At 42.5% G+C, this 27,670-nt stretch overlaps 1 protein-coding gene across 3 annotated transcripts in view; it reads left to right on the top strand.

The window, feature by feature from the left end:
* Positions 1 to 27,670, top strand: part of CLSTN2 (calsyntenin 2) — a 669,035-nt gene that overhangs the window by 94,539 nt on the left and 546,826 nt on the right. For 2 of the 3 annotated variants that reach the window (XM_078354097.1, XM_078354096.1), the window contains exon 5: positions 17,406 to 27,670. This exon is cut by the window's right edge and continues 33,028 nt beyond it. The exons of the other annotated variant lie outside the window; for it this stretch is intronic. The gene's annotated coding sequence lies outside the window, so the exon portion shown is untranslated. The remainder of the gene's footprint in view (positions 1 to 17,405) is intronic. 3 annotated transcript variants of the gene reach the window in all.

Genomic DNA, 27,670 nt, shown 5'->3' with positions numbered 1-27,670 from the left:
ACATGGCACATATTTTATGCTCAATAAATGGTAGCTGTGGATGTATTTGTTAAATGAATGTATACGATGCCAGGGATTTGACTTTTTGGGGATAAACCTTAAGATTATGTACAAAGGTATTTGAACTAGACCAAGGATTTTGAGCTGGAATAAACCACTGTCAACTCCTTCCATTTTGCAGATGAGAAATTAAGGCTCTTGCAGGGTTGGTAACCTGTCTAGGGTCTCCCTGGCCAGGAATCTTGTCATTTTCAAGTTCTTTCCCTTCAGCTCCCTATTTTTTATTTGTAAATGAGAACTTTGAAAGTGACCCCAGCTTTGTTACCCAAGCAATTTTGTTCCTGTTTATTCTCTTGGATACATTAGAAATGTGCTCAGAAAAATTTTATTCCTGGGTCTGCTGACCCAAACTAAAGATGTGTACATCTAGTGGCAGGCCTTAAAAATACCCTCAGAAATGATGGAAACTCAGAAACCCTGATTCACTTTGTTTCCAGGTTCTAGCTTGGCAAGAGCAGAAGTCTGGGGGCACTGGGCTCAGATCCTGACTCTGCTTCTTGTCCAGCTCCGTGACCTTCCACAGGTTGCTCATCCTGCCTGAGCCTTAGCTTTCCATCTGTAGAGAGGAAAACAAACAAGAATTAGGCCAACCATATGCAGTTTTTGTTGTTATGCTGGAGGTCATTTCAAATCTCCCACTGCTTCCCAACCAATGCTCCTATTGATGAGATTGACAGATGATGAGGAAGGAATTAAAATGTTCTTCATGAGCAAAGCAGGAAGAAGAGGAGAGAGCGAGATGAGACAGCTGCAGCTGAAGAGTTGTCCAAGGAAGATTTAAAGGAAGATTACAGTGTGACATATGATGCAGTCCTTTCCAAAATCTTCAGTGATATCTGTCTTGCTGAGTGTACTGCTGTACTGGATGAGGTTGGATTTGCTTTGTGGGATAAACTTCAGTCCTGTTTCAAGATGAACATGGGATGGAGACAGAAGCAGCTCACTGGGGCCATGTAAGGAAATGATACGTGGCACTGGGCTGTGTGATAGTGGGAACTGAGCAAGTACCATGAGTTTGGTCCTGGACTGAACCTTGCTGTTCTGAGCCCAGTTCCCCATTTGTAAAACAAGAAAGCAGACTCCACTCAATTATCCTCCAAGGGTAATTGGAGGATAACTGGAGCACACTGGGGCACTCGCCTCTCCATTCCCTTTGCGGGGCCTGGCAGAGGAGCTGCAAGCTGAGTCTGCTGCCCCAGGCAGTGTTCTGAGCCTGGTTCCCCATTTGTAAAACAAGTACCATGGGTTTGGTCCTGGACTGAACCAAGCAAATACCATATATGCAGAGTCAGGGGCTCTGTGGTTGCCGCTGCTGATAGTGAGGGTGATCTCTTGTTCCCTTCCCTCCTGGCAGCCCAGACCCTGCCAGTTCCTGGAGATGGAGTGATGGGGAGCAGTGGCCGGTCCATCTGCTCTCCAGGATCTCTCCTGGAGATTAAGCTCCTAACCCCACTTTCAGCATATTGATGAGTTCTGTTTGATGAGTTCAAGCGTCTGCACTTCAGTATTCTTGACATGAAGATATATGGCTATGGAAAAGAGTGGAGTTGGGGACTATTAAAGTGTTTTCTGAAGTCAGGCCATGGACTGTAGATTTATAGGGAGGGGTTTTGTTAGGCGGGGAAGTGCCAACAGCATAAAAGCCAACCGTACCCATTATCTTTCCCAGACAGAAATGATATTTCAGTAAGTAAAATAAATAGTATATGGAAGTGCTTGCAAATACATCACCAAGCCCTTTCTGTGCTGTGTGGGGTGTGTATGTGCTAAATGTGTCCCAAGGCTCAGGAAGCAGGAAAAATCCTAAATGGACAAAAAGTTTGCCTTCACATAAAAGGCCATCTTTTCTCCACTTCCTCTCTCTGTTATGAAATACTTTGGGGTTTGAGAAACTGGATTGCTACTTGTTTCTTACTGGATTGATCACAGGTATGGGAGGAGGAGGGGCTGGATTCTACTCTTCAGAAGTTGCCACCCCTCATGGATCTTGGCCCCAGATGGTAAGGTGACCCCCAGGCTGGATGAACTGAGCGTGATACCCTTTCTGTCGTTTCATGGTCAGAAATGTCTTAGTCAAAGAACTGGCTCCTCATTTTACAGACAGGTAGAAGAGACCCATAGAAGGGAGGTGAGATCCCTCTACTTCCTATCTCAGAGAACTTACTTCCCATCTCAGAGGACTCCCAGGCCACATTGACACAGCTGTTCCTGGAGTGGCCATTTTTCCTCCTGCCTGGATCTCAGGTCTGTGAGCCAGAGGTGAGAGACTGCAAGAGCTCCAGCATGCAGCCTCTGCAGGTCCATAGACTTACACCGTGGGATGGAGCTCTGGGAATTATTGCCAGTAGGAGCATAGATTAGATTTGGGGCTGGTGGTGAGATTTCTCTTTAGCTGTGAATTTCAATCGAACTTTTAAAGACTTTTGACTATGTCATCCTTTCTTCTGAAATTGTCAGCCCAGGGAGGTTCATCAGAGCGAAACTGATCTGGCAGGCCAAGCAGTGGGGCAGGAGAGATGGCTTTGCTTTGGACACTGTAGCAGGTTGGATTGAGTCTTCCTCAAATTCATATCCACCCAGAACCTCAGAATGTAGCCTTGTTTGGAAAGAGAACATTTGCAGACGCAAGTAGTTAAAATGAAGTCATACTGGATTAAGATGAGCCCCAAATTCAATAACCCATGTCTTTATAAGAAGAAGAGGGGCCAGGCACGGTGGCTTATGCCTGTAATCCCAGCACTTTGGGAGGCCGAGGTGGGCAGATCATGAGGTCAAGAGATTGAGACCATGGTGAAACCCCTTCTCTACTAAAATATACAAAAATAAGCTGGGTGTGATGGCGTGCACCTGTGGTCCTAGCTACTCGGGAGGCTGAGGCAGGAGAATTGCTTGAACCTGGAAAGTGGAGGTTGCAGTGAGCTAAGATCGCACCATTGCACTCCAGCCTGGTGCCTGGTGACAGAGCAAGACTCTGTCTCAAAAAAAAAGAAAAGAGATGAGATGGCACATAGGGACACAAGGGAGAAGACCATGTGAAGATGGAGACAGCTCTACATCAATGAATGCCAAGCTGTACCAGCAGCTAGAAGGGTCATCCCTTAGAACCTACAGAGGGATCATAGCCTTGCTGATATTTATGGCCTCCACAGCCATTGGAGAATACATTTCTGTTGTTTCAAGCCACCCAGTTTGTGGTAATTTGTTACTGCAGCCCATGAAAACTAATATAGACTCCATGATTCACATTCACAATCCCCAATCAGTGTGGAGGCATCATCCTGGGAACTAGGGTTTAAGTCTGCTGTCTGCTCATGAGTGAGCTTTGTATGATTTAAGCCTTCAGACCCCAGTGTCATCCACAGTAAAGGAAGCTGCCACAGCTGATACTTCTACTAACAAAACCCTGGGCTGTAAAAATTTTGTTTCTGCAAAGATCTTTTAACCCAGAGGGGACAACAGAGAAGGGAGAGAGCAGGTGGCAGCTTACCCAGTGGTTAAGAGCAGAAGCCGTGGCATCACATGTGACTGGGAATACTGGTTTGCCACTGACTCACTTGGTAACATTGGGGCCACTTACTTGCCTTCTCTGAGCTGTGGATTCTTCATGTGTAAAGTGAAGCAGTCCTATCACCCTCCCATGCATGCTGTGCAGAAGCTAATGATGTATTCAGGAAGCTGGGGTTGTGCTTGGGTCAGAATGGGTCAGGGAAAGGGCAGATGCTGTTGTTCAAGAGGACTTTCCACATCCATGGGCTCTGCTGTCAACCAGGATGATGATCTCTAGGACTCCCTGGATTCCTGGCACATTGGGGAAGGGCAGCAACCTGGAGGGAAGATTGTGTTTCTTAGATAGAAGCCTGTCCTGGTCTCAAGGTTGTGTAGTTCATTCCCAGCAAGCAGCAGGCATGCACAGGAGAAGAGGGACACTCAGTTGCTCAGCCAGGCTCCAGAACACTAACTAATTATCTTATGATTGTGCTGGAGCCTTTTGTGCATGAGAGAAGTTGTCTGTTCTTTCACAGATACTTCCAAACCCCAGGGCACCTGCCTTATGGTTCAGTGTGAACTCTTGACACCAGGCACTCTGGATGGAGGGTAAGGGATACTATGAGAGGAAAGGACGGGCTCCAACGTTTGGATACAGATGCTCACCATATTTCATCCCAAGATTGTCTTACATTTTAAATACAAAGATAGGAAAATGAATTTGGGGCAGTGAATGCACATGTCTACAAGTGTGGGTGAGAGAATTGCAAGAATGAACTGAGTGTCAGCAGCCACAACAAACGAATGGGCAGCCGCCTATGGAGCATGAACTATGGGGTGAGAATCCCTGACTCCAAGGCCATAAATGGTCCCTAAAGGTCTTCTGTTAGTGTATCTTCCAGGTTCCCTTAATACAGAGCAGACAGTGTTGGGAGAAGTAGGCAAGGATTGGCATTTTTTATAAAATGAAGGACAGGGCCACGGAAAGCCAGACTGATGTGTGACTGCTTCACTTTGACTGAAAATGGACCCTCTGGTCCCACACCTCCACTGCTGGTGCTGTAGTGTCACTCAGCAAAGACCCATTGCATGGTAGAAAAAGGCTGGATGACTCCTGCAAAGTGAATGGTGAAGGTCTCATGTTCCATTTGGAAGCAATACCGACTAGCGTGGAGTAAGTTGCGTAGAACACTGAGGCCTTTGTCTTGTGTACGATGAGCTTGTTGGGGGCACTTCCCCACTCACGCTAATGTGCCATCTTAAAATTGAGTCTACTTCCTTTTTTTTCTTGCTTCCTCCAAAAACTGTCTAATGATCCAGAACATTCTCATTCTGAGAATCTGATACATATTTCTAAGTTTCTCTTAGGTTGTCTGGAGTGAAAGTGTGGGTTGGCTTGAATAAATGGAGGTTTTATGAAAAGAAATGAATTCTATTCTTTGCCAATTCTTTTCCTACTTTTTACATCTTAAGGATAGCAAAAATAATGAGTTTTGTGACTAAAAGTATAGTATACATATGGTATGTATGTGTTCTTAAATTAATTTTTAAATTTAGATCTGTAAAGGAGGCTGGGAGAAAATAGAACAGCTGATATGGATGTCTGGCCCATGCCTGCAAGACCTGGGTCCCACATGCTGATTTTTAATGTTACTGTGTGAGATTTGAAGTCATTTCTTATAAAAGCACAATGTAGCCTTCAGAGCAATCTTCCTCAGACTGTTTGACCCAATGAATTAAGTACTTATAGGAGATTTGGGCTTGGGAAATACCTGTATGTAAGAAATGCATAGAAACCAAGCACACAGAGATGAGAAATCTAATACTGCAGGTGTCTACAATTTTGTAAACTTTAAATTAAACTTTTTCCAATATTTTAAAATTTGGGGTATCTTCACCTCTTGTCTCTGGGAACATTGTCTTCCCCTGAGATCCCTCTAGAATTACTTATTTTCACTCTCCAACTCTTGATACCTCTTATCACTTGGTTCATCAGACACTGAGATCTCCAAAGACCCAAATTGGAGGCAACTGAATTTCAAAGTTGCCAGAATGCAGAAGATGCCCCCTCGGGACCCCAGAGTCTTACTTCAGAGAAGGTAAAGCTGTTTTCAGGAGGTCATGGTCTCAGTTGGTTCTCTTAGCATGCCATCTCAGTCCTTGGCTTTTGTTCAGTGGTAAAGCACGTTGCCAACAACTGCATTTGGCAGCACCAAGACTTGTCAGGAGCTATATGCTGGTAAGAGCAACAGACTAGGGGGACAGCAACAGGACCACAGAGAAGAAATTGCTGTCTCCTACCTGGAGGGCTTGCAGTGTGCCAGGTACTGTCCTGGGGACTTCACACACTCCACATCACAACATCCTTTGCAATCCTGTTGAGAGACAGATGATATTATTCCCCTTATGGACAGGGACGTGAAGAGCTGGGTAACTTCCCCAATGTTATACCTCTGGTGTGAGGTAGAATACACTTCCCAGCCCCTGACCTCAAAGCCCCTGCTCTTTCTTCTTTCCCGGATGCTGACTCTGATCAGCTGTATCATTGGAAGGCTAAGAAGTAGAGAGAAGGAGGGTGGGTAGGGTTCATTCCTGCAGCTTCCATTTCCCCTTTTTAAAACTAAGTCCAGGAGGTCTATTCCAGGCCACTCACTAGGCAGGTGGTAGACTTGCAGAACACTTGGTGGGAAGAGAATGTAGAGAATTTGACATTCCCTGCTTTTCACCACTGAGGAAACAGTACCAGAGTGGGGAGGACACAGGGCTACTCAGGTACCCTGACTCTCAGCTCTCTGTCACACCCCTCTGTGGTCCCTTAACAAGAAAGATAGTTCCCTTACTTCATCAGACGTAATTTAGCTGAAATCAAAATTCCTTCATATAGTTTTGGAATTGTTAATTAAAAAACGCATGCCCAACAACATTTTCACTAAGTACCCAAAATGGCAGATAAATTGTAGCTCCTGTTTTGAATTCCCTTCAGTGGGACACATTACTAAAATCAGAGAAATGTGTAATTACTCTGTGGCATGAATTAGATTGAGGCAAAGAGGCACCCCCGATGAACAGACACATTTCGTTCCCTTTTTTATGTTAGCTCTTCTGTTGGGGAGGTACATTTGCTTTGACACTGCCTCTTCTTGCTTTTATTCCTCTCGGGAAATCTTGACAAAGCCACGGCAAAAGGCTAGGCTGCCTTTCTGCTAAAGACATCAACATACAGTTAATTTTTCTTAAAGGCTTTCAATAAATTAGAAAACTGGCAGCAGTTTTCCTAGGAAGGCAATGTAGGGTCATGCTTTGCTTCTGTTTGGTGATGTTATAAATCAGACTGGACTTCACATGCAGTATGTGGAGGGAAGATTTTCTTGGATTATGAAGAGCCTCGTTTAGTCATTTTTGGTTCTTTGTCAATGACACACAGCATGCAATTTTGAAGTACTGGTGAGAAAATCATCACCACGTTCCTGGGATGGTTGAGGCGTTGGCTGCATAACCCCTGGTAGCCACTTGGAGGCGTCCCAGGGAGGAAACCTCTACTAACTTAAACTCTTGCCTTCCAAATTTAGGAGATTAATAGGTTTGGATAAATGTTTTGAAATAGGGCTGGTATACTTTGCTAGCCAAATTCCTGCTGCTTTGCTATCCAACTTTCAGAAACTAAATTGGTTCAGATAATTAGGTGTCCTTCTGTATTTTGGAGATGCATCCAAGTCCTCTCCTTTCAACTGTATTGGTTTGAATATGGAGGGATATTTGTAGTTTCCTGATTCCAGGTATTTCTTGAACACAAGGATAGTATATGTGAGTTTCAATTTGATGCAATGGAGAAGACACAGACTCAGAAGCTGTTAGAGCTGGGTCCCCAACTGCTATAACTAGATGGGATGATGCTACCCAAGGCTGACCTTGGGGAAAAAGTCAGGGCTGAGAGTTTGTGTGATTTGAAATGTCTGTGGAAGACTCCTATGTCTTTAAGTAATCTGTCAAAGTCATATGCTAGTAAGAGGCAAAGCTGGATTCAAACCAGGCAGTCTGGCTCCAGTGTCCCTCGGTCACTGCACAACTGATGGTGTGATCTTGGGCAAGCCCTTCATCTTTCTAGACCTCTGGACTCTTCTGTAAAATGAAGAGGTTAGACTCCAGGGTTTCCAAACTGCTCACTAGTCCTAATACTCTGTAGCAATGGGAACACTATTACATGGTGCTCTGTACCCAGAACAAGCACAAGCAGAGGTGGGAAGGATCTTTGACCTCCTTTCCCCACAGAACAAAGGAAAGTGTTGCCTGTGAACATATTGCATAGACTTGTCATGAAAGTTATAACTGTGCAAAATGAACAAACTTACTGGGGAGAAAAGACCATATATTTACTCACAATGAAAAATTAATTTGTTAAAAATGTATTTCACATGTGACCTTTTTTTGAGTCTGTCTAAAATTTATTCTTATTCTTGTGCTTGCTCTTTGCTCCCTCCAAGCCTAAGATAAAGGGCTAACAAGTACTTTTTTCTGGGTGGTCCTAAGCTGGTACAGGGTTGCAGAGGTATGTTCATGCCTTCCTGCCATATGAGCATCAGGCAGAGGGTAGGATCTACAGTGGCTTCCGGCCCTGAGTTAGTTTGCCATCTGTGTGACCTTAGGCAAATCCCTTGGTCTCATGTCCTTCAAGTTTCCCAATTACAAAATGGCAATTGAGGATAACAGAATGTTCCTCTGAGTTTGTCTGTGAGAAATGAGTTGGTCTGTGAGCAAACCAAAAAGTGCTATAGATGTGGGAGAGGCAGACTGACCTTTCAGGTAGAGCAAAGACATTAGGGTAAGATAGTACCCATTGAATCTGACTATACCTATGGACAGCCAGAAAGCCAACAGGAGCCCCTTTACCTTTCTGAGCTCACTTATTTCTGTGGCTTACTTATTTTTAAAACTGGAATAATGACATTCACTTCATAGAGTTGTTGCAATATTAAAAAAGAAATAGGAGGTCCGACACGTAGTAGATAGCACATAAATACTGTAGTGTGTGCTAAGACATCTTAAGAGAACAGTAATACTGTACAGACCTTCTGTGTAGACTGAGGGGAATGCATAGGATGGCAGGATCAACTGACCTCATTAGGGAACCAGGCAGGAATTAGTTTCTGTGCCCCCCAAACACAATAGCTTCACAGTGATAGTCAAATTATTTTCATTGAGTGCCTTCCTCATGCCAGGTGCTGGCTTTGGATAAGAAAGAGTCTTCCTCTTCTGCTATACCTTGTTCTGAGTGCCAGGCATGATTCTTTTTTTTTTCTTTCCATTCCAGCAGTACATTTAGCCAGATATCCCCCCCAGAGGCCATTAGCACATATTAAGTGTGTGTGCAAAACGCCTGATAATTGCGCTTAAGAGCAGAGAAATGAACACAAACACCGCTTTCATTCTGCACCCAAGTATCTTCACTACTTCACTCTGCACTAATACCACAAATGAAACAGGCAGCCGTTAGTTTAGTAAACGAATTAATAGACTGAAAAAAGAAGAGAGGCAGAATATTCTTTAGGATTCCTGGGCTTTCAGGGGGGCTAGGAAATATCTGAAATTGGGTTTTATGTATGTATACAATTATCTTTTCTTCAGTGAAGGTAGGCAATAGGTGGATGAAATTATACATTTTTCTAGGGAGAGTGTCTATATCACCTTTCATATCCTTAAAGGGAAGAAGATAAAAATTGTAGCCCACTAATCTACTGAGTTGTTATTTCCTTTTAGACAGGAGGAGGTTGAAATAATTAGCTTTACTATAATATGCAAGAGAGAAAATGTCTCTCACTAGCCTTTAACAGCCTGAAAGGATATAAACTTTGAAGACTTTACCAATGTACATTTTCAATTAATGTTGAGTAAATTTGCATTTTGTAAATGTGATCAAATGTGTATGACTCTATATTAAAAACTTTTCTATGCTCTGGCGGAAAGCACAAAGCCAGTGCAGGGGGTTAACACTGACAATCCTGAGTCAACTCTCTATTTGTTTTAGAGATAGCTCTGCAGTGGATAGAAATTAATAAGTGATTTTCTTGGTGACAGCCTGAGGCAACTGAATGAATGCTTAAATCGAAGTCATATGCAGCATGGAAAAGAGCAAATGATTTTCAGAGAGGGAGTCTATGGTGGTGGAGGAGGGAATAATTCTATGGGGAAGCATCTAATGGGAATTCTCATATTTTAGTCATTAACCTAGAACTGGGAAGTCATCATTTTCTCAGAAAGAGGGACTAAAAATCCCAAAGGCCACAGGAGTCTTGAATGCCAAATTGGAATCAAAGTTTGAAATGGGGCTTGTCCTCCCCATAGAGGTACCCTGTGTTCTTTCCCCACCCAGCCGTTAAGCATTCCACACGAAGAGCACACTTGCAAATGCTGGGCCTGGCCTTAAATGGTTTGCAGGCTTAGGCGAGCCCACCCTGCCTTCCTCTCTTTTGCCAGAGAATCTCCTTCAGCTGCAATTCCAGCCTCTGAGACTCGGGGAGAGTGAGAAGCAGGAAGGGGGAGCAGGGGAAATTATTTGAAGTTTGGAATCTGTTGATAGAAATCACTTCTTTTTTTTAAATTTTTTATTGCATTTTAGGTTTTGGGGTACATGAGCAGAACATGCAAGACAGTTGCGTAGGTACACACATGGCAGTGTGTTTTGCTTCCTTTCTCCCCTTCACCCACATTTGGCATTTCTCCCCAGGCTATCCCTCCCTACCTCCCCCTCCCACTGGCCCTCCCCTTTTCCCCCCAATAGACCCCAGTGTTTAGTACTCCCCTCCCTGTGTCCACGTGTTCTCATTTTTCATCACCCGCCTATGAGTGAGAATATGCGGTGTTTCATTTTCTGTTCTTGTGTCAGTTTGCTGAGGATGATGTTCTCCAGATTCATCCATGTCCCTACAAACGACACAAACTCATCATTTCTGATTGCTGCATAATATTCCATGGTGTATATGTGCCACATTTTTCCAATCCAGTCTATCATCAATGGGCATTTGGGTTGATTCCAGGTCTTTGCTATTGTAAACAGTGCTGCAATGAACATTCGTGTACATGTGTCCTTATAGTAGAATGATTTATAGTCCTTTGGATATATACCCAGTAATGGGATTGCTGGGTCAAATGGAATTTCTATTTCTAAGGCCTTGAGGAATCGCCACACTGTCTTCCACAATGGTTGAACTAATTTACACTCCCACCAACAGTGTAAAAGTGTTCCTTTTTCTCCACATCCTCTCCAGCATCTGTTGTCTCCAGATTTTTTAATGATCGCCATTCTAACTGGCGTGAGATGGTATCTCAATGTGGTTTTGATTTGCATCTCTCTGATGACCAGTGACGATGAGCATTTTTTCATATGATTGTTGGCCTCATATATGTCTTCTTTCGTAAAGTGTCTGTTCATATCCTTTGCCCACTTTTGAATGGGCTTGTTTGTTTTTTTCCTGTAAATCTGTTTGAGTTCTTTGTAAATTCTGGATATCAGCCCTTTGTCAGATGGGTAAACTGCAAAAATTTTTTCCCATTCTGTTGGTTGCCGATTCACTCTAGTGACTGTTTCTTTTGCCATGCAGAAGCTGTGGAGTTTCATTAGGTCCCATTTGTCTATTTTGGCTTTTGTTGCCAATGCTTTTGGTGTTTTGTTCATGAAGTCCTTGCCTACTCCTATGTCCTGGATAGTTTTGCCTAGATTTCCTTCTAGGGTTTTTATGGTGCTAGGTCTTATGTTTAAGTCTTTAATCCATCTGGAGTTAATTTTAGTGTAAGGTGTCAGGAAGGGGTCCAGTTTCTGCTTTCTGCACATGGCTAGCCAGTTTTCCCAACATCATTTGTTAAACAGGGAATCCTTTCCCCATTGCTTGTTTTTGTCAGGTTTATCAAAGATTGTATGGTTGTAGATATGTTGTGTTGCCTCCGGTGCCTCAGTTTTGTTCCATTGGTCTATATCTCTGTTTTGGTACCAGTACCATGCTGTTTTGATTACTGTAGCCTTGTAGTATAGTTTGAAATCACTTCTTTTCCTCCAACCTCCTCACTCTATAGTGTGAAATAGAGACTGTAAGTCAAATAGACCTAGATACAAATGCAAATTTCTCATTCATAAAGTAGGGCTAGTAATGACTACCTCACAGGGTGGCTGAAAGGCATACTACTTATGCCAAGCCCAGATTGCACAGGAGGCACACAACAAAAGTTAGGACCGAAATATTGTTATCCTGTGTGGGCAAGAAGCAGTCTCACCATGCACAAATCGTTCCTTGGGCTTTGGAGTTCCATTCTTGATGGCTCTCTTATGCCCCTAGTGGCCTTTATAGAAATTCCTGGGAACCTATCTTTACCCGTTTTGGGGGATTATTGACACACTAAGGACATTGTACATATGGACTAATTATACATACGTACATATGTACACATTGTACATATGGACTAATTATGCATATGGAGCTTTTTTGAAGTAAACATTTACCTTTTGGAGTGTTAAATCCTGGCAAGACAGATTTCCAGCCTAATGACCATTAGCCAAGAAACTTTTGTGGACTCTGCATCTGTAGGAATTCTGATCAGTCTTGGGACCGACAGAAAGCTTGGAGATCCCAGTGGTACCTTGTCAAGGGAATCACTAAGTAAGTAGCAATGGTCTATGGTTGGGAATGTCATGGTGCTGTAAACTCTATTTAAAGCATATAGGGCAGTAGGAAGTGGATGACTGCAGTAGCCTGCCTGTGATTTTCCTTCACATCCTGTCGCTTTGCAGTCCATTCCCTATATAGCAGCCAATGTGAGTGCAAATGGCAGCAGAGCACCACGGACTGTTGGAGGATGAATTGTAGAGTCAGTTGGAATCCAGTTCTGAATCTTACTAGCTGTGAGAACTTGTGTATGTTATTTAACTTTGTCTGCCTCCATCATTCCATGTAGGATAATAGTAGTATCTGCCTCATACGGTTGTTTCATAGATTTAGTGAGGGAATCTATGTAAGCCCCAGAATGGCACTTGATTCACAGAAGAGCTCATTGATATTAGAAATTACTATTATTTTGCCAGGCATTTGTTTAAGCTACTTCATTGACTGAAGACCAAATTTTTAGTATGGCTGTTAAGCCCCTGCAAGACCCGCCCTCTCTCTGCCTTTCCAACTTTGTCCTGAGCTCCTCTCCTGTGGTCTTGTTGTATTTGTTTGTAATTTTTTTTCTTTTTGTCCTTGGAAAGTACTACCTTTGGAGCTCTTTTCTGTCTGTGCATTTTCTTCCCAACTCACCTCCCCAGTTGCTTGGGTAACATAGGCCACTTCTCAGCTGAGGCCTGCTTAGATGCCAGCAGGGAGCCAGGGCTCCCTGTCATGAGCTCACAAAGTAGCCTCTTCTTTCTCTTCATGGCATTTAACATCACTTGTAATTATACACTGTGTCTTTATCTGATTAGAACCTGTTTCTTCCAGTAATCTGTGAGCTCTGCAGGGGCAGGGGCAGCATTCATTTGCTTGCCCTTGTTTCCTGGTGCCTGGCCTAGGATTCAGCACCATCTGTAAGCTAGATAGTATTTGGGGAGTGAGTGGTTGAGCATTTACTTTCTGAAGCACTAACAATCACATTCATTCTACTTACATTCTGTATCATATTTTAGAACTGTTTCCATGTCATTAACTAAAACAATTATAGTCCATCCCCAAATCCATAGAGTGATTTATGCCGCTTTTAATTAGGACCAACACTGCAGCAGCTTGGCACAAGCCTAAAATAACCCCCTCGGCCATGTGAAGTGTTTTCCCTGAAGAATCAGAGGGCATTGTTCATCTCTACCTTTTCTAGTTGATACTTTTGTTTGAAGTAAGTGGGAAATAATGATATTCAGGGGTACTCTCTCCAAATACAGATATGTAGGTAGAAAGTCCGAAATCTTGCACAACTCAGGAAATCTAAAAACATTTGGATTTTCCCTTGAAGATCCTACTTTCTTTCCCAATTGTATATGAAGTGAACATACTATTAATATCCAAATCACAGCATTATGTCAAATGTCCCACCCATCCCCGTTGTTCTGATCACATCAGTGGGCAAGCTAGATCTATCTTTACAGGGGGAGGAACGTCAGATAGAATGCAAGGCATCTGTTACTTATCAGAATGTTTCCAGGATTTAGCATGTTGTCATTAATTTCTGACCTACATTTTAGATTATATTTATTTAGGATGAGGAAACTTTAACTCTTGTATGTTGTACATACTAAATGCTAGATGTAAAAAACAATACTTTTTCAGTTAAAACGCATGCTATAATTATAAAGTGTAAAAGATAGAAATACATAAAGAAAATAAAAAGTTACATAATTCCTGTACCCTGAGATAATTAAAGTTTGTATTTGGAGTATAATTTATAATTTTAGTCTTTTGTGTTATATGTACAACTGCATTTATGCACCAAGTTGGAATTATATACTACATATTTTCTTTTTTTTTTTTTTTTTTAATTTTTTATTGGATTATAGGTTTTGGGGTACATGAGCAGAGCATGCAAGACAGTTGCGTAGGTACACACATGGCAGTGTGCTTTGCTTTTCTTCTCCCCTTCACCCACATTTGGCATTTCTCCCCAGGCTATCCCTCCCCACCCCCCCCTCCCACTGGCCCTCCCCTTTTCCCCCCCATAGACCCCAGTGTTTAGTACTCCCCTTTCTGTGTCCATGTGTTCTCATTTTTCATCACCCACCTATGAGTGAGAATATGCGGTGTTTCATTTTCTGTTCTTGTGTCAGTTTGCTGAGGATGATGTTTTCCAGATTCATCCATGTCCCTACAAACGACACGAACTCATCATTTCTGATTGCTGCATAATATTCCATGGTGTATATGTGCCACATTTTTCCAATCCAGTCTATTATCAATGGGCATTTGGGTTGATTCCAGGTCTTTGCTATTGTAAACAGTGCTGCAATGAACATTCGTGTACATGTGTCCTTTCTTTGAAAATAAGTACATCGAGGACACCCTTTAACCTTCTTAATTATTGTTTTCAAACTTGTTAAAAAAAAGCTTTTGAGCCTGGAAATCTTCAAACATAAATAAAAACACAGAACATGGCAATAACCCTTTATGTACCTATTACCCAGGCCCAACACCTGCACAGAGCTATTTTGAAGCAACTTTCAGCTATCACATTACTTCCTCCATAAATATATAGCCTGGATTGATAAAAGATGAGGACCTCTCTTTTCCCCTAATCGATAATTTTGAAATTAAATTGTAACACAGTCAAGAGGCTATATGACAAGAGTGATAAAATTATTAATGAAGATTAAGCATAAACTAGGTGGAATTTATAAAATCTCACATTAAAAAATAATCTGAATGATGTTATATAGCTTTGCGGGTTTTTTTGTTTGTTTCTTTTTTCTTATGCATTCATCTTTGTTTTTCTTCAACTTTTAAGTTCTGGGGTACATGTGCAGGATATACAGGTTTGTTACATAGGTAAACATGTGCCATGGTGGTTTGCTGCACAGATCGACTCATCACCCAAGTATTAAGTCCGGCATCCACTAGCTTTTCTCCCTGATGCTCTCCTTACCCACACCCTGCTGACAGGCCCCAATATGTGTTGTTCTCCCCTTATATCCATGAGTTCTCATAGTTCACCTCCCACTTGTAAGTGAGAACATGTGGTGTTTGGTTTTTTTTCCTGTGTTAGTTTGCTGTGGATAGTGGCTTCCAACTCCATCCATGTCCCTGCAAAAAAGATGATCTCATTCCTTTATATGGCTGCATAGTATTCCATTGTATATATGTACAACATTTTATTTATGCATTTTATTTTACTGATGGGCATTTGGGTTGATTCCATCTCTTTGGTATTGTGAATAGCGCTGCAGTGAACATAGACATGCATGTATTTTTATAATAGAACAATTTATATTACTTTGGGTACATACCCAGTAATGGGATTGCTGAGTCAAATGATATTTCTGCCTCTAGGTCTTTGAGGAATCACCACACTGTCTTCCACAATGGCTGAACTAATTTTCACTCCCACCAACAATGTAAAAATGTTCCTTTTTTACTGCAACTTTGCCAGCATCTGTTGTTTTTGGACTTTTTAATAATTGTCATTCTGACTGACACAAGATGGTATCTCATTGTGGCTTTGATTTGCATTTCTCTAATGATCAGTAATGTTGAGCTTTTTTTTAAATACATGCTTCTTGGCCACATGAATGTCTTCTTTTGATGAGTATCTGTTCATGTTTTTTGTATCCTTTTTAATGGTTCTTTAAAAAATTTCCTTAAGTTCCTTATAGACTCTGGATATTAGATCCTTGCCAGATGGACAGATTGTAAAAATGTTCTTCTATTCTGTAAGTCTGTTCTCTCTGATGATACTTTCTATTGCTGTGCAGAAGCTCTTCAGTTTCACTAGACCCCATTTATCAATTTTTGCTTTTGTTGCACTTGCTTTTGGCATTTTCGTCATGAAATCTCTGAGATAAGGGCTTCTTTTATTAAATACATACTCCCAATGTCATTATCTCTCCTAAAAAAGTAATTCCTCACTATCACAAAACATTTAGTCGTGGTTCAATTTTACAAAGTTGACTCATAATCTTTTTGTGTTAGAAAATGTTTTCTAGATACTGGGGGTGTTCTTTGCTACTGGGTTTTTCATTGTTCCTAGTCTTCTCATTAGACAGAGCAAGGGACAATGTATTAGGTCAATCTATATAAAATTGTCTTGTTAATAGTTCAAGTGATTCAATATTGGCAATTTTACTTGGTTTAACTTATTTTTAGGACAGAACACATTATGAATTGCAACTGACATATCTCAGTGAGTTTACTTGACTTCATTGGTCTTGGCAGTCTGAAAACACTTCCCTGTAGATACCTGACAAGGCTAGTTTTTCTCATTGCCTTTCTTCTCTTAAGGGATATTTTTGGTTTGGAACCTCATTCATTCATCCAGTGGTTGCATCATAGTCCATCACTTACACATATCATAATTTATTTAATCCATTTCTTTTACCTGGATATTTTTATTCCAATATTTCTCTATTGTAAATGTGGCAGTGGGTAACACACTCACATTTTAATCTTTGTTGTAAAATCTTATTATTTCTTTAGAATAAGTTTCTAAAATGTGAAACTTCTGGGTCCAGGGGCTAGAACCCCTTTTAAGGCTTTTATTATTACTTTTAATGGCATAGAAACAGCAATTACTTTTGCACCATTGTAATACATTTTGCCAAATTGCTTTCTCCCCTCACTCCCGTTGCTGTCCCCCTGTTGGCTGTTTCATTTAATTCTCTATTCCTAGCTATTTGGATATTTCTAGGTTTTACTTTTAAATTTGCATATTAATACTTCTGCTATTTATACTAACAATATTTAAAAGCATGAACTACTTGTAAGTAAATTAGAGTTTATTTTCTTTCATAACCATGCATGACATTCCTGCAACGAATTCAGATTAAGGGCATGTCTTAAAAATACCATTGATTTTCTTCTTCACAACAATGCCCTGATGTCTCTCCACTGCTGCCAGGTAATTTGTAGGGCTGAAAACAACTTGAAGGGTAGGATTCCAGGCTCTGAGGGAATGTCTTGTTTTGTGTGTATGTGTATATATGTGTGTGTGTGTGTGTGTGTGTGTGTGTGTGCATGCATATGCGTATAGACATAGATATATTAGAAAATATTTAACTTATAAATAAGTATAAACAGATGAATTAAAGAATATCAGCTAGATTAAAAGATGACAGTAACAACAACTTCTAAGTATCAAATATGTTGAGCTATGCCTAAGTTATTTTGAGTTAAATAAATCTGACCTTTTCTTATTTTAAGAAGGTTTAAGAAATCAAGGCTGTCATATTAACTACAATTCTGTACTGTGAAAGTGATTGTCCATCTTCTGGAAGCCGAGCATTGTGCTAGGTGAGTTTACATAGTTTATAACATTTCTTACTAAGTTGCTGAAGCTATAGTGTTTGGATCGCCTGCTCTGACTCTCCTTTGTTTTGCACATTAGCCATTTCAGTAGCTGCACCTTTCTTTTCTCATCTTTTTAAGTGTCTTTCAATGACCCCCTACGTATGGCTGAGGCAATTCTCACCCTGAAACAGATGGCACTGCTCAATCCATGTGCTCTCTAGCTCCTCTTTGCCATTTATCATAGAAACACATCACTAAAGTTTTAGTCAACACACCTGGGGTGTTAATGTGCAAAGAAAGGAATAGTCTGAATCTGTTCAGGCCAGACAATGCAATGCATAGGTTAGATATAGTCAAATTACTTAAAAGAACAATTACAATGTATGTTTATGGTGAGGGGCAGATTCCTCACCCCCACAAGCATTCTCATATGCTCTTTCTTTGCTTGGGAGATGGAGAGAAGGTCAGTGACTAATGTCTCACAGGTGCACATGTTAGTATTCCTCACCAGGCAACTTAATCCTATCTCATCTGAATTCTGCCAGGGGTCTGAATATTTTATTCAGTGCTGATGGCTTTTCCCATTGGTGAAAGGAAAGTCAAGTCACCAAGCAATTTGAGGAGATTAAAGAAAATAGAACACTTCTTTAGAAATGTGCCTTTACTTCTTATTTAGTTTGAACCCAGTGGCAAGAGGAAAAGAATAAAGTCTTCTCTTGGAGGCTGTTGATAATGCAGCACGAGTGACAGTCCCATTGAAGGGGAGAGAGTATTTTTCATGATTACAAGGTGGAGTGTGTGGATCTGGCTGTGAGGTGGGCCTTGTGGTGAATCAGTCATTTCTGGCATGATGGGAGGATGAGGAAAGAAAATGGGTCTTTGACATCCAACTCATGTTGCTGATGGCAGTGATAAATGAAGGAAATAAGTGCTCTCCATATCAGACGGCCTGAGTGGAGAAAAGGCACAGTAATAAAGATTGGAGATATCTTTCACCAGAGCTGCTGTGAGCTCTCCCTGCAGTATATTACCTCTTCCATTCATCACGTTAAATCCAGAGAGCAGTGGGAACACGTAACTGCTCATTTTTATCACCTTGAGATATACAGGCTGTGATCTTAACTTTAATTAACTGACTCGAAGTAAATTTATTTAGAGTTGCTTCTCAAGGCCAAATAAGGGAAGGTCATTGGGCCCCGTACAGCCAGCTCATGGCTGAGATGGCCAGCTTCTCTGCACCAGTGACCATTTGGTGCATGTGCATAGGTTTTTATTTTCTAGATAACAGAGGGGTCAGCAGAAGAGGCTTCTAGGAAGACCCTGGTCTCTCCATGTCCAAAATGTTGGGATGAAGAGAACTCAGCTTCACTTTACTAAAGACCTTCATAGTCCCAGAGGAAATGCAGATTCTTCCCTTTATAAATTATGGGGAGGGATAGGTGGTGCAGGAGGAATGCTGCAGAGCCAGGTCTCTCCAGGTCCAGCCTGTCATTTTGGACTTATCTCCTTCCAGCCTTTGTATACTGTACAAACTCCGTGCAGCTTTGAAAGCCTCTGTCTCTCTGGCTTTCATGCTTTGCACATGTTGTTCCTTTTTTTTGTGTTTGCCTTCTTTCTGGGCCTCACCAACTCCTATGAAGCTTTAGAGGCTTATCTGTGTCATTGTGGACCATCAGTGTCATTGCTTCTCTCAACCCACAAGACAAGAACCTGCACAGAGGAAGAAAATTGTCTGCCTGGTTCTCTACTGTGTCTGCAGCAGCCCCTGAAATAGCTTATACAGAGTGGGTGAGACAAACCTATGTGAGGAGGGAAGAGGGGGCTGAGCTGTCATCGGCCATGATCCCTCTCTTCTGCTCCATCCATATGACAGCCCTAGTCTTCATTTGTTTATTTTCATATATAATGTCTGTTTAATTAATGTATATCTCAGCTTTATTGATATAGAATTTATCTGCCATACAATTCACCTATTTAAAGAGCATGATTCAATGGTTTTTAGTATATTCACAGAGCTGTGCAACCATCGCCACAATTTTAGAACATTTTCATCAATGAAACTCCAAAGACATTAGGAGTTAATACACATCTAGGTTCATTTGATTCGGTATTCAATTTCAAACCAATAAAAAACCCCTGTACCCATCAGCAACCTTCCTTTTTCTCCTCCAGGACCCTGCAGCCACTATTCTATTTTCTGTCTCTGTTGCACAGTTGTCCATATTAAGTATTGCACATAAATGGAATTAGAAAAAATGTGGCCTTTTGTGTCTGACTTTTTTCACTTAACACCTTGTTGTCAAGGTTCACCATGTTGTAGCATCTATTAGTACTTTATTTCTGTTTATTTCCATGTAGTATTTCATTGTATGGATACACCCCATTTTATTTTTCCATTCATCAGTTGATGGGCCCTGACCCAGATACTTAATGACAGCTCTAGTTTCATCTCCTCAAGGAGGCATTCCTGGCTCACTTCTCTCACGGAATTGTAGACATTCTCTTTCTTTGTTCCACACTTGAGTGAAGTGCCTGACATTTTTGCATCCCTGCCACTTTGCACCATCCTGAATTGGTGTTGCCCTCTTCCAACTGTCCTTCTGGGGGATTTTTAAACATTTGCATACCACCTATATTATCACTGATATTGAGAGATTAATAAAATGAAGAAAAAGTCAAGAATATTTAATAAACATCCATGTGGCTTCCACCAAGATTGCTAGCATTGTGTCATATATTCTTCAAGTTTCTTCCTCTTTCTTCAAAAATAAAAAAGAAATTAAAACCTTTAGTAAATATATGTCCCCTAAAAAGGAGCTACACATCAACCTTAGCTATATTCCTTTCTCTTCTCTTTCTGCTTCACCTTCCCTGGGGAACACCACCTTGTAGTCAATTTTGCATCTCTTTACAGAATAAAAACATGCAATAATAAGAAATCTTAATAGTAATATAGTGAGTACATTTTAGTTTCCCACAAATGATACACAATATATGTATTGCTTTACAACTTTCTTGTCCATTAATCTGTGTGATAGTTTATTTCTAACTGCCATATAATATTCCACCTGTGCTTTTTATTTATATAATATTTTAACTTCTAATATACATTAATTTAGGAGGGAAACTGAATGGATCTTAGCTTATTTTTTTGTTGCTTATAATAGAATTCCTGAAACTGGTTAATTTATAAAGAAGGGAATTTATTTCTTATAGTTTTAGAAGCTGAGAAGTCTAAGGTTGAAGGGACACATCTGGTGAGAATCTTCTCACTGGTAGGGACTCTCTATGGAGTTCCCAGGTGGTGCAGGGCATCCCGTGGTGATGGGGCTTAGTGTGCTGGCTCAGGCCTCTCTTCCTCTTCTTATAAAGCCACCACTCCCCCTCCCACCCTAACCCATTAGTTTGTTAACACATGTTAGAAACAAATTTTTGCTGCCGCAAAGAAATAGCACTTGAACATAAATTTTCTCAGCAAGGCAAATTTACTTCTATAGAAGGGTACCTCTCACAGATGGAGCAGTGGTGAGAGAACCATGAACAAAGGAAAGCAAGGGTTTTTAATTCCTATTGCAGTTGGCCTTAGCTGCTGTGTTATTCCCCTATTGGTTGGGGTCAGCTTAGCACAGTCTAAGCTAAACACCATTAGCTAATCTGAAGAGTGTAGGGAAGAACAGTTTCTGTGGGTAAAACTGTTACAGCAGGAAGGGGATGATTTCTTGGTGGGCTTGCCTAAGCACAGCAGGGCAGGAGGGGCTGATATATTGGTGGGCAAGGTAACTTTAGACAAAGAACAGGGAAATAAGTCTTCAGGACAAGGAAATAAAGACCTCTTGGAGAAGAACAACTTGTTTGTAACAAATTGAAACTCTTTGAAGAGGAACTACTTATTTTTAACAACATATTAATCCATTACTCTGTGAATTGGGCTTTGCCCTCATGACCCAATCACCTCTTAAAGACCTCACCTCTCAATACTGCCCACACTGGGGATTAAGTTTCAACATGAGTTTTGAAGTGTCAAGTATTCAAACCATAGCAATATGTCAACACTATAAATTGGAAATGAGCATTACTTGCCTTAAATAATAACACAAGGAAGTAAATCCATGACTATTAAAATTAAAATATGAAATATTAAAAAATGACCAGAAGAATATTGTTCCCATGTGGCTGAGGGGAGAAAGGAGGAAGAAGGAATATGACTGAAAATTGTACTCAAAAGGGGCATAAATTTATCTAAAATGTTATCATTACTTATTTAAATGGAAGCTGATATTTCTTGCCTTAAATATTGATATGAGGAAATTTTTTAAAATGCATGGCTATTAAAATTAAAACAACAATCTCTAATGTAAACCCTACTGTCAAATTATATACCACAATTGTACATGGACCATATCTTGGGAAATACAACTTAGGTTATAGTTGAATGAGTGGATGAATATAGGATCTGCAGTGAGATTTCAGGCACCAGCCAACAACCAGTGGTGAGCTGTTATGAGATTCATATTTATTAAGTCCTGCCTATATACAGGATGACCCTCAGAGTTGACCACCTTCTTGCTAACAGCAATGGCAGCTGACCCAGTGTAATGCTTGCTCCTCAGGGAACAGCATTGTCCACATACTTTATACATATCAATTTAGTCCTCACAATAGCCCTATTGGGTAGATATTCTTATTATCACCACCATCTTATAAGTAAAGAAACTGAGGCAAAGAGAGATTAGATAGATTGCCTAGGGTCACAGAGCTAGAGAATAGTAGAGCTGGGTGTGCCCTGGGGCAGAGTGATGTAGACGTCCTGAAGGGGGGTGGTCCTGTGTTAAAGGCCTCAGGACAAGCTGGAGAGCGACTCTGCAAATTCCTTGTGCCCTTGTACTGAGGCCACAGCCCTCCAGCTGCCATAATTGATCCCTCCAGGCCCACCACACCCAGAGGGAAAGACCAAACTCAAATCCTGCCCATGCCTCTGGCACTCTCAGACTCTCACTTCCTATTCTCCAGTCCCTGCTACTTCACTACCTCCATTCCCTCCTGATTTGACCAGCTGCACTGCTCTAGGTGTCCCCAGTGAGCACCTGTTTGTGCTGGTCTTTGCACACCCCTTCCCCCTATCTCTTGGAGGAGGCCCGTGCAGGCAGCACTGACTGTAACTTGAGTTTGAGCCAGAGAAACAATTGAAGGGACTGGGCAAGCCTGGAGAGTTAATTCTATCTGAGACAGAGAAGGCATCTCCACTGAGGACACATTGACTACTATCCCTGCAGAGGACCAGCTCTGAAGTGGAATAAATCACCTTCAAGTCTTATCCCCTGTGGGTGGCCTCTGACTGACTTGTCTTTGTCTTCCCGAAGGCTGTTGCCAAGGAAATCCTGGAATTTAACAGTAAAATCAAGAAAACCATCTTTTAAGGAGAGTTTTTTCTAACCCCAGTTGCAGAAAATCAATGTGTGATAAACAGTATTAGTCTCCCTTCTTAAACCACCAATTATAATCTTTAGATCAGAAATATTATTTCCAGAATGAGGAACAGAACCAGCTATTTATTAAATGCTTATTAGGGACTACACATTTTACCCAGGCCATCTTTATTTTCTCTTCTCAGCCTCCCTGAGGGAGGACTATTACCTCCAGTACTGGGTATGACAGATGAGCAAGGAGGCCAGGTGGGGGTGCCCACAGACACCTTCTACTGAAGAGAGAGTGTCCAAGCTGGGCTATGGTCAGACTGGCTCAAAAATTGCCTTTTGACCACATTCCTTCAAGAGAAGCACATCAGGGTCCCAGTAGCTGAGCAAGAACTTAACAGGGTCATGGGAAGGAGAGGCGAGCCCTGCCCCAGTACAAGGCCTCAGGACAGTGGTAATCCCAGTGACCCCTCAAAAGGTGACCGCAGTATGGAGCCCTTAGCTAGCGTATCTCTTTTTATCTTAATCAAAAGCATGGACGCTGGTTTGATCCTGTATTGTCCCTCCAGATCTCTCCTCTACTTTCTCTGTTCTGGGCCCCAGGATCCTGACCTCTACAGACTTGCTTCATCTGAGTTCACCTTCTCTCTTGCTCCTTGCTGGGTTTAACCAAAGGAAGGTACCTGGATTAGGTAGCAGGGTCTTGATTTCTTCATTGATAAAATGTGTAACAGCAGTCCTTATCTCAGAGAACCAAGGATTACATGAGTTAATTTGTACAAACTGCTTAGCATAGTGCCTGGCATACAGTAAATTCTCAGCTTGTTTTTGCTATTATTTTCTCAACCATTCATTAGATAATCTTGAACAAATCCATGAAGCTTTTTGAGTCTCTGTTTTTCACCTGGGAACAGGGGTCAACACCATCTCTCCAAGCCTGCTGTGTGAGTTGAGCAGGAAGCAGAGGCCCACTCAGAGCCAGTGATCAGAGACCACTGGAGGACGGCTGTTTACTATGTTGAGCCATATGAAATCACTGCTATTTGACCTACACACATGGCAATTTCACATGGGTTGGAGGTGTAGCAGTGGTAAGTGACACCAGTAAGTATAGTGAAATATCCAGGGCTAGCAACATGGAAGTCACGACTATCCCCAGGCTGAAGAAGTGGGAAGAGAATTACCAGGAGCAGTTGGTGGGCCTGCCCAAGAGCTGTAGCTGTAGGAGCAAGCCCAGCCCACAGGAATTGTGACCCTCTGTTGAAGAACATGGGACCAAACTGGAACCCAACAGAGAGGAAGTCAGAGGAACAAATACCCCAACCTCTTGTTCCTCCTGCCCTTTAGTTTTCTGCCTTTGTCAAACCCAACCAGACAAGAAGGAGAGGGAGCTTGGATAAAGCAGTCCACAGGGGTCAGCCTCCCAGGGCACCGAAGAGAGAAGGGTAGTAGAGGATGGATCTGGAGGGGCAAGATGGAACAACAGCAATCTCCTGTGCTTTTGGTTTAGATAAAGGGAGATATTCGACAGGGTGCAGTGCTGGGCCTGGTGCTCAGTGGGTGCCTCCCCGCTGTTTTTATTGTTACTGTTGGGGTTTTGAAGGCTGAACAGTGGTAAACAAGGATGCACAGTTTCAATACAAAGAAAGAAACACAGCTTTTGAACACACAAAGGGCACGTTTGGGAGTCATCCTGGATTGAACACAGCAGCTAACATTCCTTGGCTGGGACCTGGGGCTGGCCTGCTCACTCCCTGTCCTTGGGGCCTCCCTCAGCTCCGAGAGAACAGGAAACAGGGCTTCTAATGCCCATTCAAAGCTCAGGCTTGGCTGATGGTGTGAACAGCTTCAAGGTCTTTGGTAGAACTGGGGTTTAAACAGCAAATTGCATCACAGAGAGGCTGTCTGGAGAAGCCATCAATCTTGTGGCATGTGTAATTTGCACAAGTTTGCAGACCTTCAGGACTGTTTCTGATAAATGAGAAACAATCAGACTTGGGTGAAATATTACAGATTTTTATGGAGCCCATTAAAATCAATGCTGAAACCCTTCCTGCCTTCAGTCCGTTTTTTCCTGTTCCATCCACAGCATGGTTGCTGCACATCTTCCTAAACATCTCTCTTCTTATTCTTACCCCATCTGCACCCTTAATCGACTCTGCTGAACAGACAAAAGGATAGGGAGGGGCAATAGTGCCGTCTGCTGGCTGCAGGGGGCCAGGAGGAGGGATTACTCACACGTGTGTTTCTCCATCTTCGGTCTTATTCCACGCCCCGTGAGGACTGTGATACTTCCAGAGAACAGCGGTTCTGAACCGGGCTACATCTGGAATCACCTGGGAAGCCTCAAAACGGTATTGAGGCCAGGATCCCACATCATTCATATCAGAGATGGTGATGTCATTGGTCTGGAATGTGGCTTGGATTCTTGGATTGTTGTAAAATCTCTCCAGGTGATTTCAGTGTGCAGTCGCAAAGCATCACGCCTTAAAGCAGGGGCGTGGAAACCACCTGGAAGGGTGGGGTAAACAGATCACATGGCTGCACCCCAGAGTTGCTGGTGCAGGTCATCTGGGCAGAGCTTGAGAATCTGCATTTTAAGAAGTTTGCAGGACACGCTGAGCTGCTGGTCTGGGGGCCCCACTTTGAGAACCACAGTCTTAGGGAAATCAAAGACTTGGTTGGTTTAAGGGACTTGTTTGAGGTCAATTGGCCCAGAGTGGATGGAGAATTGAAGTCTGTTTATCTTTCTCCAGGCCTGGCTGGCTGAGTCTGTGCAGTGGGCTATTCTTTTCTCCAAATAGTTGTTATTAAATGATCCCAAGGTCCACACCTGCACCCCACCCTGATTCTAGGTTTATTCTCATAGGTCTTGGTTTACCAGACTTGCTAGATGGTAACCCTGGGGGAAGTCAGGAAGAGGAGCGCTTGCTTAAAATATTTCTCTCTAACCAGCTGTGTCTCCCACCATCACCAAGTGGGTTTGGAAATGCCTCCTGGGATAAGAGTTGGCCTCTCTGAGCTTCTCTTTTGAAGTGTAGCCCTTTCCTTCTCCTTCTCAGAAAACCAACTCTGCCCAGCTGATATGTGAAGAGACTCATTTTTGACATGAGCCCTCCTTCTCTGGCAGCCCACATCTATATCATGAGGATGTAATAGCAAGCTTTGGGTGTGGGTGCAGCACGTTGTTTCTCCCCCATGCAGGGCAGAAGCAGGTTGTGTGTAGGGACAGACACAGCTGTCATCAAGACAGCACAGCCAACCACGAGTATGCAGGGGTGAGCACAGAGCCCCTCTCTGGATGGGGCTGGCAGTCAGGCCTTTGGGCTCCCTGTCATTCTCGGGAGAGGTTGGACGTTTAGCCTGAACACAAGCATCCTCCTGCCTGAGGCTACTTCTCACAGTCTGTGGCCTCTGCCGAGCTCCTGCCATGCCCTGGACTCTGGATGGGAGGTAATTTCATGCTCCTGGCTCTTCGCACCCTGGTGATGAATCTGTGTAAGTGACTTTGGCCCCTTCAGCCACCATTGGCACACAGAATGATGTAATTGAATTTGTATACACCGTAAATTTTATTACAGGAAAGCAATCTAGTTCCAATTCCGGTTCTCCAGAGGTACTGGATTGTGTCTGAGGATAAACTCGCTGGTCAGCTGGGTGGGGGCAGAGGTCGGAGTCACAGCTACTCTCTCGCTAGCTTTCACTGGGCATGATAAACAAAAGTGTGCAGCAAGCTGCAAAGGCACCAGATGAGCGTTAAGAGAAGGGACGTGTGCGGAGACTGCCCAGGAGCCAGCTCGCAACAGGGGCTCAGCTGACAGGAGTTTACTTTTGCCTTTCATGTCTGACTGCTTGCTGTCGGTCTTCCCTACTCCCTCAGGTCCCTCCTCTCTCTCTTATTTGTGTCTTCCCTTCCTTCTCCAAAGATCACCTTTATTCCTGTGCCCAGAGATGTGAGATTTTGGTGAAGCTACTAGCTCCCTTCACAAGCCTCAGTTTCGTTGTCTGTGAAATGGAATCAATAACACCTGTGTTGGGGGATTAGTGTGGAGATGGAGTGAGATGGGTGATGTGGAGTGATTGGCACATAGTTGGGAGTCAACTCATGTAAGGAGCCTTTTCCACTGAAGCCTCTTTTGGTGTTTGAATGACTTGTCTGTAGGCACGTTTGCTAATTGCCATCTCTGGGTTAGCCTTGGGCCTACCACTAGAGGGTCATCACAGCCAGTCCTCAGGCAGCTGCTGTCTGATGGGGAAATCCTGGCATGCACAAACATTTAACTCTCATAGGACAAGCAGTGAGTGACCACAGATGAGGGGTGGTGGTGACCAAAGGTGCCATGGAGCTCATGGGAGGGAGAGGTCCTTGGTCAGGGAAAGCTTTCTGGAGGAGGTGAGCTTGAGCTAGGACTTCAAGAATGGGTCAGATTTGGGGTGGGTGGAGCACAGCAAGGAGGCTGGGCATTTATCAAGTACCTTCCTGATGCCCAGAATTTTATACTGTCGTTTTTTAGATGCCTTTGCTTAACCCTAAGAAATAGGCATTTTTTTCTCCCTTTGATAGTTGCTCAAACCTCAATGATAGTGCCATTCTAGCAGCACCAAGCTGAAAAGAAACACTCAAAGCTGTCCTTATGTGGATATTTGTGAGAAAATATGAACTATTTTGTAGCATTGAAGGTAAAAATTTGTCCAAGACCATGTGGTCAGTAAGTGGTAGGGATGACTTGCAAGCCTGGATCTATCTGGCCACAGACTTCGCTCATA

Source organism: Callithrix jacchus, chromosome 17 (assembly GCF_049354715.1).
Source record: "Callithrix jacchus isolate 240 chromosome 17, calJac240_pri, whole genome shotgun sequence".
NCBI lineage: Eukaryota > Metazoa > Chordata > Mammalia > Primates > Cebidae > Callithrix > Callithrix jacchus.
This window is presented reverse-complemented; position numbering and strand designations above follow the sequence as displayed.